We start from the raw sequence: 15,307 nt of genomic DNA on the forward strand, positions 1-15,307 counted from the left end.
ACATATTCTTTCTTCTGATGTTGCTTATACTGTTCCACATGGTTTCAGATATGAATACATATTTGAATAAATGCATACTTAATATCTTAGATTTGACTCCTAGTTGTAAAGTTGGATTCTGTTGTTGCATTCAAATTTGAATATTTTCAGGCAAGCCTCATAACAACTCACCAGGCACATTTGTTTTCTCATCGTGGGACACTGATTAGACTTTGTCTTCTTGCACATGACCAAAACTTGAGCAAAGTCTTCCTGTCACACCGAGGTCACTGAGCAAATCCCTCTCAAGGGAGGAATTAACTGAGGAGGAATTCTGTACCAGCCTTTGACACTGAAGTGATACATGCTAAAAATAAACCCTCAAAATTATTTCTTTTAAGAATTTTTACCCCAAGTCATTTCAGAGAGACGGTTACAGGATAGCACCACCGACAGTTGTCTTAGCACGAATGTAGGGTCAGGAAAAAGTGGCTGGAGGAAGTACTTCTCAAACCAACTTTTCCATCAAAGCCAGGGCACTGTGGACAAATGCCCATCTTTACTCTCGAGGTGGTTTATGAGCCCACCACGAGCTGACCTTGGGTACAGGCTTCCAGACCTGACTGCGGAGAGCAATTCATTAGCGACCCGCAGTGCAGCTGGCAGGTAGCGCAGCAGGATATGAACTTGATGAAAGACACTGGCAGGCCAGGCAGATTTAGATCAGTGTTGGTGTGATAAGGCACTGACTGCTACTCGCTTTCCGCAACCACCGCTGCCCCATCAAAACATGTCCCTCCTGACACCAGGTTGCCTCCCGTTTCTGTGGCTGCTGCTGCAACCAAAGTCACAGCGTACCATCAGATCAAGTCCAGCACAGTAGAAAATCACTTCTTTTCTCCACCGCCCATCCAAGATGTTTGGGACTTTCCAAGGGACTGCATGCCACCTTGGCGTATTTACCTTTCCCCGTTGTGGTTTGCATACCTTGCTGGTATCACCTACCAGTAAATGAGGAAAACAGCTATTCACTACACCACTTCCTGCATGCTTTTCTGTTTGACACTTTTACACTGTTAACAAGTTCAAACAGCAGCCTGTGACAGGGTCATGGGTGTATGACCCCACCGGGCTAATGCTCAGCACATCCATGCTGCCCACGTGCTGCTGGAGGGTGCTTTCCAAGGCCCTGGGAACTCATCACACCTCTCTACCACGTACGTTTGCTGTCCTTTGCTACACGGGATGGACAAGGCTGAAACTCTGCTGCTCCAAATTCAGGTTCAGCCTCATCGGGTGAGAGTTTCTCACCTGAAACCTTCCTGGATGTCTGACCCTCGCTGTCCTGGGTCACCTCAAACAGCACTTTCAGCAGTACCACCACGTCTACAGACTGGTCAGACTTTATTTTAATTTTTTTTTTCATATAAACAAGAAAACAGCTAAATGATTGACTGAGGCAATCTCAGCCAGCCCACGCTCCATGCAGATGATCTGCTGTCACATATCAGGCCCTTTTACACCGAGGCAAGCAGGACCAGGGCCAAGAAAGTTCGCTCGGCCGCGTCCCAAGGGACAAAGCATTTGGGGTTTGCAGCAAGAGCCCTCGGTAGTAGGTGAATGCAGTGAGCAATTTCCCAGTGCAAAGCACTTTTCTTAAAAGCACGTGACATAAATCAGATTTCCGAGTGCTTCTCACCCTTTACTTTTCTCAGATCCTCCTGGAGAGGTACAAAAAGCTCAAGTTACAGAGTACCAGAGCTGCTGATTCACAGCAGAAATGAGCAACGACAACAGAAAGTGCCCGCTTGTCCGCAGCCTCCTCTCAGTGACTGCTTGCTGCCACCCTCTGCAGAGGGTCCAGGACCAGAGCGGAGAAACCTCCTACAGCCCTGCTTTGGTGAGGCGATGGAAAGTCCAACCCGGTCTATGTCTCACAATAGCATGAAAGTGGAAGAAAGCTTTTCTCCCCGTTGCACCATGCCTCAGCACCTCAGAAACTCGGTGCGGCTGCTGGGGCATGTGCAGGGAATCACAGGCGAAGCTGCTGCCAGAGCAAAGTCGCAGCATTTTACCCCGGCGATGAACTTTTCCTCTCATTTCCATTTTCACTGCAATATCAATTTGCATTTATTAAAAAGCCCTTACCCTCCTCTCCAGAAAAAAAAAAAAAAACACCCTGATCTAAAGAAAGAGATTGGTTTACATGAAATCCTATTAGTTTAGCTGATTGCTTCCAAAACATTTCTGAGAAAGCCTTCCATTACCATACAAATGGTGCTGGGCCTTTTTGCCGGCTAACTGCTAGATAGCATAATGATTTGGGCAAATATTCATCAAGACAGCTGCCTCTGCGAGCGCGCGGATGTAAGTCTGACGCACGCCATTTAAGAAAAGAGCAAGAAATAGCTGATCTCCTCCAGGAAGGCAGCAGCTAAATCAGCCGCAGCCCTCTGCCTGAACCCCCGCGGCAGCACCTGAAACACATGGGGAGAACACGTGTGGGGAGCCCGCGGCTCTATGGAAAAGGAGGAGGAGGAGGAGGACGGAGGTGATGGGAGAATTTGGGAGAAGAGAGGAGGCTGGTAGCCTGGCGTGAATGCGTGCAGGGACCGCGCACCGGAGAAGAGCAGCGAGGGAGCGTGCCCGCTGCCTTGGCTGAGAGCTGCATTCCTCCTCCATGTCATCATTTTCTCCTCCTCGCTGGAATAACCACGAGATCCCACAAGCTTTGTCTGGCGGATGAAGCCAAGAGAGCTAACAACGCTATAATTTTATAGACCTCTGTGTAAACAGCTCCTGGAGGCGTTTGCATTGGGTCCATCCCTGGGGCACAGCTCACTGGTGGCCTCTTTGGGATTGCAGGGTGCCACCCGGATGATGTGAAAACAGCCGGGAGTGAGGAGATCACCCCGGTGGCCGGGCATTGTGGCGGGCAGGAGATTCTCTGGGTTGGTAAAGAGAAAGCTCACCACTGAAGGTCTTGCAAAGTCTGCAAAGACTTTGCCAAGTCAGGGTTTCTGAGTGACCGGATAAACACGGTCCTCCGCCGTCGCGTGGGTGCCGCCTGCCCCTTTCCTGTCAACACAGAGCATCTCTTACGTACTCCCCAGGGGTCTGACTCGCAAAAGTGAATATGCGAATAAGGTGAGGATCCAGAGCTAAAACACCAGCACAAATTTGGAGGGGCTGATCTCAACCCTGAATATCCCAAATCTGGGAAAATAGTCTGCACAGGACTTGTTTTTTTACTTTAACAACAATCATTGCAATCACTTCTGAGAGAACAAACATCTCATTAATATTAGTCATGGGGTACAACAGGATGCCGTAACAATCTCTATAACCGATCGAGTGCAGAAAGCCACAATCGGCCTCATTGGCCTCAAAAAAAAACCCAGAGAGTGAAAAAAAAAATCAGTGACTACTAAAGATGCAGCATGAAAGAGCAGTAAAAATTTAAACATTCAGCAGCTATTCCACATAACATTTACATGTAATTTCCTGTTCCGATAAGCCAAAATGGAAAGAAAAAAATTATAGAAGAGCTACCATAGTAAAGAGACATCACCAGTCGATTCAGCAGCTCTGTCCCCATTCCAGTAACATTTTCCCAAAGACACCTCTTTCCTCAATTTGTAATTTTCTGGAGACCTACCACATCATTTGGGGGTCAAAATGGCACCAGAGCTGAGCAGGTGCCCTTCTGCTTTTTGGATGCAGGTGACACAGTAGAGAACGACCATCCAACAAGACAGACTTAATCACAACTCGCCTTAATCCTGACTTGCAGAGGAAGCTGCAGGGATGGATGTGTCGAGGGACAGCCTTCCAAAGCGGCAAACTCACGACCTGTGTCTGCCCCTGCGTTTATGCTGTAGGAGGTCATTAACCAGTTCAGCACAGCACTGTCAACACAAGCAGCCACTTCCACTTCCACCATTCCACTTCATGGCCACGTCTGCCATGGTGGGATAGCACAACACCTATCTGCAGGTGAACGGCTAACTAATCTTCTGTCAACTGACCAAAGCTTTCTGGAATTGTAGGACATGGTCTAACCAACCAGACTGGGCTCAGAGGTAGTTCTCAGACCTGGCACTGAAAGTCAGCAGATGCAGGAGGGACTACCAAAAAAACCATTTTCCTTTGCCTGCCTGCTCCCAGCCTGGCTCTCTCTGCAGCCGGGGTGTGTGGACGAGGAGCAGCAGACAGGCAGCAGGCACAACAACTTCCTCCTTCTACACACTTCCAACCCTGTCCACGGTTTTCCAACTGCAACCTGTCCCTGATGCCACGAGAGAAGCAGGGGGGAGCCAAAGGGAAAACCAAAAATGTCCTTCCTGAAGATAACAGGCCAGTTGTACGCTGGGAGGGAAAACCCTTGCCGATCCGAGTCCCCGTCCCATCTGCTCCATGGAGGTGACTGGCCAAGGCAGTGGAGCATGAGATTTGATTATAATTATTGTCTTAACGCAGAGCTGAAATTGTTCTGAGCACGCGGAGCTTCTGGGAATGGGCAAGCATCCAAAATAATCTTTGGACTGCAAGCTCTGTGACGAAGAGATGGCATAAACCGACAGACATCGCAAAACCCTTCGGAACCTTCTTCCCGTCGAGCAGGGTTGTCCCCGTCAGTCTGCAATTTCACCTCCAGACAGCTCCCGCTTTCGTTCCGGCCTTGGCAGACTCATTGTTTCTCAACAAGGAAAAAAATATGTATATCGAGGGACCATAAACCAGCTCAACCCAATTAAATCAAACCCGGTGGCTGCCGGGCTGTGCTTCTCTCCACATTCAGTTCCGATCTGGTGCTTGCCGTGCAACACCGGTGACATGGCGGACGGCAGCAACACAATTAGGACTGAAGCCCAGATCTACAAAGGCATTTAGGTGCCTAAGTGGCCTTTAGACATCTAAGTATCTTTGCGGGGTGACACGCAGTTCTTTGGGGCAAAAATAAGTACTCTTGCAAAGAAGAAACCAGCTCTATTCCCGAGAACTCCTACGTGGCTCTGTGCGCTGAGCAGCACCTGTAGCTCAGGCTGTGAGAAGCCAGGTGCACGGGGGCACACCACCTTCCCATCCACTCCCTTTTTCTCTTAAACTCCAGAAGTTGGAAGCATTTACGACTCCCCTGCTTCTCATTAAATAAGCCCGATTTCCTGGAGACTGTGCAAAGCTTTTAGTAGTCAGCAGCGCGCAGTAAATTAGAAATAAGGGGTTTGCTGGCTGGGACGTATCATGCTGTACATCCCTGGGAAACACGTTTGGAGCCATCCGCGTCACAAGCAGATGCTTTTTGTCTACTAGGTGGTTGCTGGTGGTAGAGCAGAACTTGGTGAGCATCGGGGGAATTTTACACGATAATTAGCCCGTGTGCACAAGGCTTAAGAGTTTTGGCTGTTGGCATCAGCGACGCAGGATTTGGTCTCTCCCCTGAGTTTTGCTAATACCCAGACACTGCAAAGGAATCTAAACGGCTTATGCTATTCCAGGTGGGCAAAGCACTGTGTAGGGTAGGAGCTCACATAAAGTCGATCCAGGAGAATTAGTATTTCTTCTGGCTGTTATATCCTGCCTAATTCTAATTCCTCTAGGAGTTATTTCTCCATAGCATCTGTACAATGAGCTATGAAATTCCTATTGCGCTGACTTGGCTACGGGCACCCCCGCAACGGAAATTCACTTAAAACACCCTTCAGGGTAATTCAAAGTTGGAATGGAGGAGGATAACCTGCGAGCAGGATGCACGGGTACTGCTCTGCGCTTTGAATGAAAGTTCCCCTCGCGCCCTTATGTTAAAGGTTTGGGTTTGTGTCTCTCAAGTAAAGCTCGGCCATGTTTCCCTCTTCCAGAGTGCTCCTCCTGAATCACATTTTCTCCTGGTATTTGGAAGAGCAAACGGCAATAAGAAGTGTGAAACCTCCGTGGCCTCACCAAGTGTGAACCAGCCTCCCTGCTGGGAAAGGTTCCAGGAAAGGACATTTTGGACAACGGAAGCAGGTGCTGCCAATACTCAGTTCTCATCTTTTTGTCAAGCGCAACATGTTTTTGTTAATTTTACGGCTGCGTCAGACCTGCGAGCTCGGCCTGCTGTGCCCGGGCTCCGCTCTCAGCCGTCCCACGCTGCGCAGATTTGTTTAACCTCTGCTTCGTGGCACATCTCTATTACTCCGCGCGGCCGGAGAAAGCCCTGTCTGTTGATTATAAATGCTGAACACCTTAAAGGTATTTTATATCCGATTAAGCGCTTTATAAGTCTGTTCGTGCAAGTAGCAGGCCAGACTTCCTCATTTTGTAGGCATAAGAAAATATTTTTTGCTTAGTTCAATAAAACCATTTGTATTCATCTTTACTGATTCCACTATTGTTTTCCCTTGCTCAGCAAGATGTATATTACAGTCTGTTTAATTGTGTGTTTGAGCTTTACTACTTAACCAGATCTATTTATCATTACAATGCATCAGTACGTTATAAAGCTTTCAGGCACATTTATCAGCATAACAAAGCTCCCACTACAGAAAAGTCCTCCAGGGAAATAAAGCAACAACGACGAATACTTTAATGCAATTCACTTAACAGCACAAATATTTGTAATTACAAAAATCTTTAAGTGTGCTTCTTCCATAAATGGCATGTTTTACTTAAAATTGCTTTCATAATATGAAAGTGCCTCCAATTTATGCAGCTGATGGTTTCCTCACAATGAAGAAATCAAGGCCAAGTTAACCGTTTTCTTATATTTTCCATTTTGCTAACGTGATGCTAAGTGCTAAGTTCACTGATGTGCGATTGAAAATTTGGTTACACCTAATAAAACGAGAACATTTAAAAAACAGTAGTGCGTGATTAATAACTGCTATAAATACATTACAGCATGAATGCCATGTTACAGATAGCTGCAAGCCATGTGTGAACTAAGTCTACAACAATCAATTAACCATTAATTGTAATGTCTGTTAATCATTGATTAACCCTTTATAAATAACAAATACATTACCCTTGCTGTAAACTGGGGCCACTGGGTCATATTACGTGGCTGTTCATTTTTCTCATGTCTATCAAAGAAAAATACATGTTGTCAATCTTCTCATGTCTATCAAAATAAAATACACGATGTCAGCCTGTTGTAATTCCAGCCCTATTTTTATATATTTAACATTCTTGGAAAATATGTTGTTACTCCATTAGCAACTTTTTTTTTTTTTTTTTTTTTTTTTTTGCTTTTGCCTTGTAGCAAATTATTGCCAACTGAAGGACGTCCCAGGAAGTCAGTTTTTACGGCTGAAACCTGTCATGTCACAGGGAAGGCCTGGGGATCTTTGTTTTTTCTTACCTCGCAGGGAGTCATACTCAGATGGCCTACGGAAAGTGCCCGACTCCGGCGTCGCAACTGCAGCTCTCTGACACAGCACATGGGAACAGGACCTGGTAGCACCGGGACCGACCTAAGAAGGCATCCAAGGGAGGAGGGTGGGCAGCCTACGCTGAGCTCTGAGCACCCTGTGCTTTTTGTTCCGAAGTCGAGGAAGCGCTCAGCACCACCTTTCAGCCCTCCAGCTGTCCTGCCACCTGCAACGAAGCCGCCTGCCTCCAGGCAGTGGCAATGGGAGGCTCACCTTCACCGGATCCAGCCACACCACTAATATAGCCAGAACTCCTCAAAAGAGCTAAAAATAAAATTATGACTACAAATACTAGAATATCAGCACTAAGATTCTGAAGGCAATTACTCAAAAGTTAGCAAAATCCAGACTTCCAATATTTTGTGAAACCTCTGTGCGGCCACATGAATGTCACGATCCGAAGTGACAACAAGCATCATGCTCTGTTTTCCATAGCGTTATGTATCACCTTCCATTCAGAAGACCAATGCTCTGTTAATAAATGACCAGTTAAAAATCTGCTTCGTGTCCACCGTTTCTGCTTAGACCTGACCTATTGCCATTCTTATTGCACTTAATTTTAACACATAGAATCATTTTAATGTTCAGTCTGCTGGGGAGACACAGAAAGAGAAGAAATCTAATTCTGCCCGTGTTTCTCATCTTTCCAGAACGGGAGATTCTCACCACATTCTAAGACATGGTATTTCAGATCATCATTTTGGGGCAAAACAAGTTCTCTGCTCTTCCAAGCTAAACCTTTGCTGAGGGAGAGGGAGTGAACGTGCCACTGAAGGCCATCGCAGGGCCCGGGTGTGCAGCACAGGAGTTTCGCATCCCAGTATCCATGAAGAAGAGGTACCGCTACCCAAAAAAGGTAGGATCAGCAGAGCAGCCAGGTGCACGGCTGCAGGCAGTACTGTTAGGGAACAGGACAAGGGCAGGACAGGCTTGGATGTGTGAAAGTTGTCTGAAAGAAGCCAGCCAAGAGCACTGCTGTCGCCATAGAGAGGGAACTGGAAACTTCCCTGTGAGGGCCCCTGAAAGCTACTGAGAAAACAAAAAAAAAAACCAGACCGTGATGGAAATCTGTAACTTGAGACATCTCCAGTAGGCAAAAGCACAAAGACGTATTCCACAGAGGACAAAATCTCACAGAGGCAGGATAACAAACAGCGTAATCTATGCCCAGGCTCTAGAAAATGCCTCGGGTGTTTATGTTTCCCTCTCTGTTTTTTAACAAGCATTCATACTTGTGCCTGTAAAATATTTGGAGCAGGGACTTCAAATATTCATTTTCATGTTTATAAATACAACAGAGCACTTCCAGAGCCTCTATCCTCAACGGGTCCCAGGTCTTCGAGATGTCTGTAATTTAAGAAGGGAAACAACACCTGAACTGGGATTCACAGGTGAGCCGGGACTTACAGAGCTTATTAACAGTCTCACCAGGCTGTTTAATACGTTATCCTCGTCAAACTCTGGGATATTTTGGCAAATTCAGCTGCTGAAATGCTCTGGGCAGGCTTAAACCCTGACCGACCCATACGTAATGAAGAACGCGCGCGTTTACAGGCCTTTAAAGTGAAGATTCTCCGTGTGCGGTATCTAAATACGCCGTAACACCTTATAAAAAAAATAATATTCTTTATAGAGACGACTTAGGACAGCGGCAGGGGAGGCAGAGCACGTTGCTGCTTGGATGCACGAAGTGCCTGTTTTGCCACCTAGCGGCTGCTGCGCGGAGATCGCCGGCATTTACGCGCCTTCCTCATCCGAAGTGCCCACCGGCTGCCAGACCTCGGAGGAAAACAGCAGAAGGAGACAGAAGAGATTAAGAAAATATAGCATATATAACAATCACAAACCAGATCGCCTGTAGTTCTTAAATTTAGCAGAGAAATCAGTAGAAAAGCTCGTGTATCCCAGAGCCAGGCCAGAGCCCCGGTTCGAAAGAGCGAGCAGCAAGGGATTTCTGAGGAGGGAATTTGAGAAAACAACAGTTCAGCATCTGACTTCGTTCCTATTGTAAAATGCAGAGGTTGGCATGAAACAGGCTTAGATCATTTGCCTCGCTGAAGCCAAGGGTTTGGGTTGGTACCGCAGCAGCTGCCACTCGGCACCTCCGCAAGCTCGGGCTCGTCAGATGGGAAAGCGCATTATTACATTGCATTCTTCTCTTACATTTTCATATATTTAACTTACCGCGAGGGTCAGACCGCAATTGCTATCCCCTGGCACGTTCAACCAGATGAAGGCTGCAGCTGGCAAACTTTAGCTCCCCAGGCTGAGCAGACACTACATTTCTGACAGTCCAGACCCCTGGAAAAAACGTACTAAAAAACAATTTTAAAAAAATAACATATCACAAACAACAAAACATCACCCTTTCTACCCAAGAATCTACCTCCCCAAAGGGATTTCAGAAGCTGATAGAGCTGAGACGAAGCATCTGTTTAAGACCGTTTCCAGCATTTTGAGTTTTAAACCGTGCAGTAATAGATATCGGGGGTGAATTATCAGAGGTGGATCACCAAAGCAGTTCAGCCTGTTTTTCAAAAACAGCACCATGGGTTGGAGAAGTTTCACCCTCCTGTGTCTTCTGGGGATGGGTTTGCGGTGGGCTGTAGGAATCTGTAGACAGAGGGGATAAGAACCAGTACACGGAGGTACCACCGCCCAATGGCATTTCATTTCTATAGTGTGCACTTCCTAAGTAAGGAAGCCACTTTGAAATCAGAAAATTAGATTCACCACCATGAGAAGTTTACAACACACACACTCGATCTGCAGAGACTCCCTGGTTTATTCTACTGTAACTTCAGGCACTTAATTGGAAAGACTATATACACAAAGAGCTCTTCCTCTTAAGCTTTCACTTAGATCACCGAAGACAAGCAGAAGAGGGAGCCCAGGCAGATGCCCTGGCAGATCCAAGAACAGCCACCATCTAATGGCTCCTCAACAGCCTTTTCAATGCAAAACCCGTGCTGTCTGCTTAGAGCTGAACTCGGCTGTTTTCACAAATAATCACAAACTACTGGGAGCCACTGGCAGCTGCACTGGCAATTAATGGCAGTTGAAAACTAAAATACTTTGGGAATCTCAGCCACATCTACTCCTTCCAGCAGCACTGGCCATAACGCATCGACAAAGTTCTCCAAACGATGAGGTTTAGTCCCAGAGCCTGAAATGACACATTTTGCTCCGGGATGCATATGAAAATTGACATGGGATGTGTGCTGCAGTCCAAGGGCTCACTATTTAATATTGCTTTTTCAGCAGACTTAAGACTTTTACTTTTCTGTAAAATGGGATCAATCTCAGCTGCTAGTTACATGGTGCAAAACTGCGCCTTTATCCTTTGAATTTACAGAGGCTGAAAACCTCTAAAAATTAGCTTGGAGTAACAGTGGAGATTTTTCATCTCTTACCTATGCTTCTTGCAATACCAGGGCTGTATCCTGTGCTTAAAACGGCTGGTCTGCAGGAGGAAAAGAAAAATAAAAAATAAAAAATTAAAAATTATAAAAAGAGAGCTGTTGAGAACATGAGTTCTTGAAAACCTCCAGTTCCAGCAATCCATTTCAAAGGACAGGCTTTCCACTTCATGCTTGGAATGGAAAGTGATGGACTTGGAACTAATTACAAATGGCTATAACTGAAGAGACAAAAATAAATCTATCACCATAACTTCATAATGCGATAAACACATTTCACACACCCTAGGCCTTTAAAATACATGGGCAAGCAAACAGCAAAATAACTGAAAACCCATGGCAAAAAGAAGTTGGAAGTCCCCTATCTCCATTTTAATATGAAAAATGCTGGGGCTGTTAACAGTAAATATGTTACTGGAAAACACCAAAAGCAGACTCTCTTTCTGTTGTGGTTTAAGAACAGTAAAATACAGCACGGACTTAGCTTTCTTTACTTGAGGGCTTAACTGAAATCCTACTAAATGGCAACGGAGACTTAAATGAGATTTAGTGTGATGCGTTTAGGTGTGCTGGAGGGCAAGTACTGCTGCTCGCTGAGCTCCCGGGAAGGGGAATACGCTGCGAAGCCGACAGCTGTGTTGGAGGCAACTGGCTTGAGAATTCCTTCCATTGCATCGGGCAGGACATTTTGAAAATGGCTGGAGGGCTTTGGAAACACAAGTCTGAGATGTCAGCTCCTCAGGAGATTTATTTTTAGATGGTGATTTGCTGCTCTAACTCCTAGGGTTCATCCAGGAAGGACCGGCTCCATTAGCTTTTCCCAAACTACACAAGAACTCTGCTTTCACAGCACAAAGAAATAGCGCTCTCACACTGGCACGTAACTGTCTACCTCTTAACACATCAAGTTTGATATGTAAAGAGGCTCTTGCGGCAATTTAAGTTAATAATTTTCCTCCTTTTTATTACTTTAAATCTTTGCAACTCAAAACATATTCAAGTATTTAAACGTATTGTTTTTAAACTTCCTTACTTTATTTCTTGAGCAGATCGTCAACGCTTCCAGCCAGCAACCGCTTGTCCTTTTTAGGCAGCACATGAAAGAAGGGAGATAGAGATGTAGTTAAAGACTGTGCAAGTAACAAATGTCTTCAATGGATTGGCATGCCCAGAGAATGATCTACATCGTCTTGGAAATGTCTCAAATGCCTCTAATCAGCCCAAGGACATAACTTTCGTCTGTTTGTGGTGGCCTTGATATAGCGTCACAACCCCTCCAAAACCAAACAATGCTCCTTCAAGAAAACACTCTGTTATGGCTCTGAGCAGAAATGTATAAGCAAAGAAAAGTGCTGAGACTAGATTTGAAGAGCCATACTCGTTTCTGTAGTACAGAAAATGTAGGAAGGAAACTCCAGATGAGGAACTGCATAAAAAAAAGACCGACCAGGCGATCCCAAGCCCAAAAGTGGGCATAAAAAAATAGAATATTGGATATGAGTTGAGTGAGGCAGCGTGCATGGAGGTCAGCCAAGGAGAGAGCTGAAAAACAACTGGTCTGTGTCAAACTGGAACTCACGGATGAAAAGTAGAACTCACCAAAAGGACTTTTTTTTCTAAAAAAAGAGAAGAATTTTAAAAGTAATGTTCCATGTCCCCCAAACGCTAGAAGGCAAGGAGGAAGAAGGACAGGAGGCAGATGTTTAGGGACAAACAGCACGATACGAGGTACAAGACCCAGCTAAGGTGCGTCCTGCGAGGCAGACACACAGCGGGGGCCGACAGGGGGATTAGAGCAAGTGCTCGGACTGCACGAGCGGCACCACTGCCTCAGCATCGACTCAACGCGGAGCTTCTGCAACTAACGAGGCGCTACCTAGGCAAATGCAATTTGAAGACCGAGAAGAGGATTAGTCAAGTTCTTTAAGCACTTTGGACTTTGCAGAAAAATAGCTTACCAAGGCAATGGCAAAGGCAATGGGGGCAAGAAGACAATAGCTGAAAGTCTCAGAGAAGATCAGAAATCCTGTAATTTCATCTGCAGAAGATAACCATATTGGACTATGTCATTCGAAAGGACAAAAATACAGAACCACAAAGGAAAGGATGTACAGTATAATAAAAGAAACTGGAAAAAACCCCAGATGAATAAGACAGTTTGGTCTTCCTGGAAGATGTGTCACTGACCTCAGAACAAAGGCAAACCAGCTAAAATGTGACATGCTCACTAAATTCAAGTCAGCCTCCATGACCTCATGTTCAACATGAAACAATAACTGGAATTTACAGACAGGGAAAGCCAAATTAAATAAAGACGTTTAGAAATTATAGTGATAGTTATCCCCCATTTAAACAAACTACCAAAGGAAACAGCAAAACCCCATCACTTGATGTTTTAATATAAGGGCTAGAAGTCTTTCTGAAAGATTTACTTAAGTCAAAACATGGTATTACGTTTAATGAAGAAGCTTATAACATTTAACAGCTTTACTAAGTGGTCAGACAAAATGATCTCATATTAGTCTCTGCCCTTAAAATCAATGACTTTTTTTCCCCCCCTTTTTTTCCCTCTTCTTTCAATTTACAAAAGGTAGAAATGTTGGAGTGAACTGAATAAAGGCAATACTGGCAGTGCTGCCTTCTCTTTCTAGCAGAACAACCGACATTTATTGAAGCATCCACTGAGATTAAACAAGAGGAGAAGAAAACCCTTCGGTGTGCGGCAAGGAGTAAGCTGCTAACAGCCAGGCTACAGCAGTCACAGTCATTTGGAAAGCCAGCCTTAATCATTTGAGGTGGAAGGCCGGACAAGAAAATAATAAGGCATTTTCTCAAAAAAACAAAACAAAACCAAACCAAAACCACCACACACTAAAGGAAAAAGCCTTGAGGCTTATTATAAAGGCAGCTGAAGTGTTTTACCCTGAATGGAAAAGGCCTCTAGTTGTTGGTTTGGTAGCAACCTTGTATGACCTTTAAACAACGTTCTCACATTTTGAATTGTAAAAACAAAGTTACAAAAAAAGAAAAAAAAGGAAAAAAACCCCAAACAACCAACACCCAACAAAACCCCGGACACAAAAACGAAACAAAAAACCCAGCCCAAGCTGGAGGGACTTCAGGACTGACTCCCAGTACCTCCAACTGGAAACCTGTCCCAGGACCTCCCCGCTGACAGAGGTCTTTTCCTAACCCCCCATTTATGCCTGTCTGCTCATATACCAGCATTTCTTTAACATATCTCCTTCCTCCTCCGCATTTACTATTTATAGTCATCCCCCCAACTCAACCTTCACTTTAAGACGAAAAAGCTGTTACTTTGATCGCCTCTCCCGTGATAAGCCCCCCCCAACACCTTCAGTCGTTTGGAGAGCCAGCCTTTGCTCCGACTTCAGCTCGAGCCCACTCTTTTGAAAACACAGGACCAAAACTATACATCAAACACTCCAGGTCCATTCTGATCCATTCTCATCCTCACCAAAAATACTGCGCTGGATGCATCTGCCATCACACTGTTCTTTTCCACAGCTCCCCCACGGTGACAATCGATCAGTCCTGCCATGGGAAATCACTTACAGCTCCTTTTTCTGGCAAGTTTTTGTTTTGACTTGGAACTACCCGACTTTGCATTTGCACAATTGGTATCTTTCTGCTTCCAACAGCCCATCCTTTGACACCATCAAATTCTGGTGCAGGGTACTGGTGACGCCTACAGTTTTGGAGCCCGCAGCAGTCTCAACGGTTGGCCTTCTTCTTGGCCAAGATCCTTAATTCAAATCACAACAATGAAAGGTATGACTGAGGCAGGCACTTTGATTACCTCCTTTTCCACCTTCCAATACTGCCTCAGCTCACCTCCTGTGGCCTTCTTCTGCCATTGCCTTCCTCACTTCATGCTTTCCCACTAACTGCATCTTCTTCTGTCTAAACTTTATTTAGCGCCTCCTTCACCAGATGGAGGAAATCTAATCACATTTCCACTACCCAACAAAAGCAGATGTAAAAGATATAAGGCTAGTCTGGCGTAACAGCCTTTGTTTATCATGGTACGCTTTTCCTATTACTCATTTACTCCAAGACTTTTTTTTTTTTTTTTTTTTTCCATTTTTTAATTCAGCTTTTCAGACCAAAATCCAGAAGTCGGCACCCATCAATCTTGTCATTGCTGGGGTGGCTTTTCTTTTCCGCCCCAATAGAAACAGGAAACTGGACGACTCTCCAGCAGTCAGACCCATGGATGATATTTCAAGGACTAGCATGAAAAATACTGCACAGGTTACCACCGCAGTGGCAATGCCCCACCAGCGCAGTATTTCAGGCTCAAATCCTGAAAAAGGCCATGCCTGAGCAAGCGCGGATGCCGCCTCAAAAATATGCTTCAAGAACAAACGCCAGCTTCAAGAACTGAGCCCGAGAAGTGCATGCAATTAATACTGCTGCCTTCACTTCTGCTTCCTCCATTTATTGATTCACTGGAAACAAAGCTTACTTACATAAGCC

Source organism: Chroicocephalus ridibundus, chromosome 5 (genome assembly GCF_963924245.1).
Source record: "Chroicocephalus ridibundus chromosome 5, bChrRid1.1, whole genome shotgun sequence".
In the NCBI taxonomy this organism is placed as follows: Eukaryota; Metazoa; Chordata; class Aves; order Charadriiformes; family Laridae; genus Chroicocephalus; species Chroicocephalus ridibundus.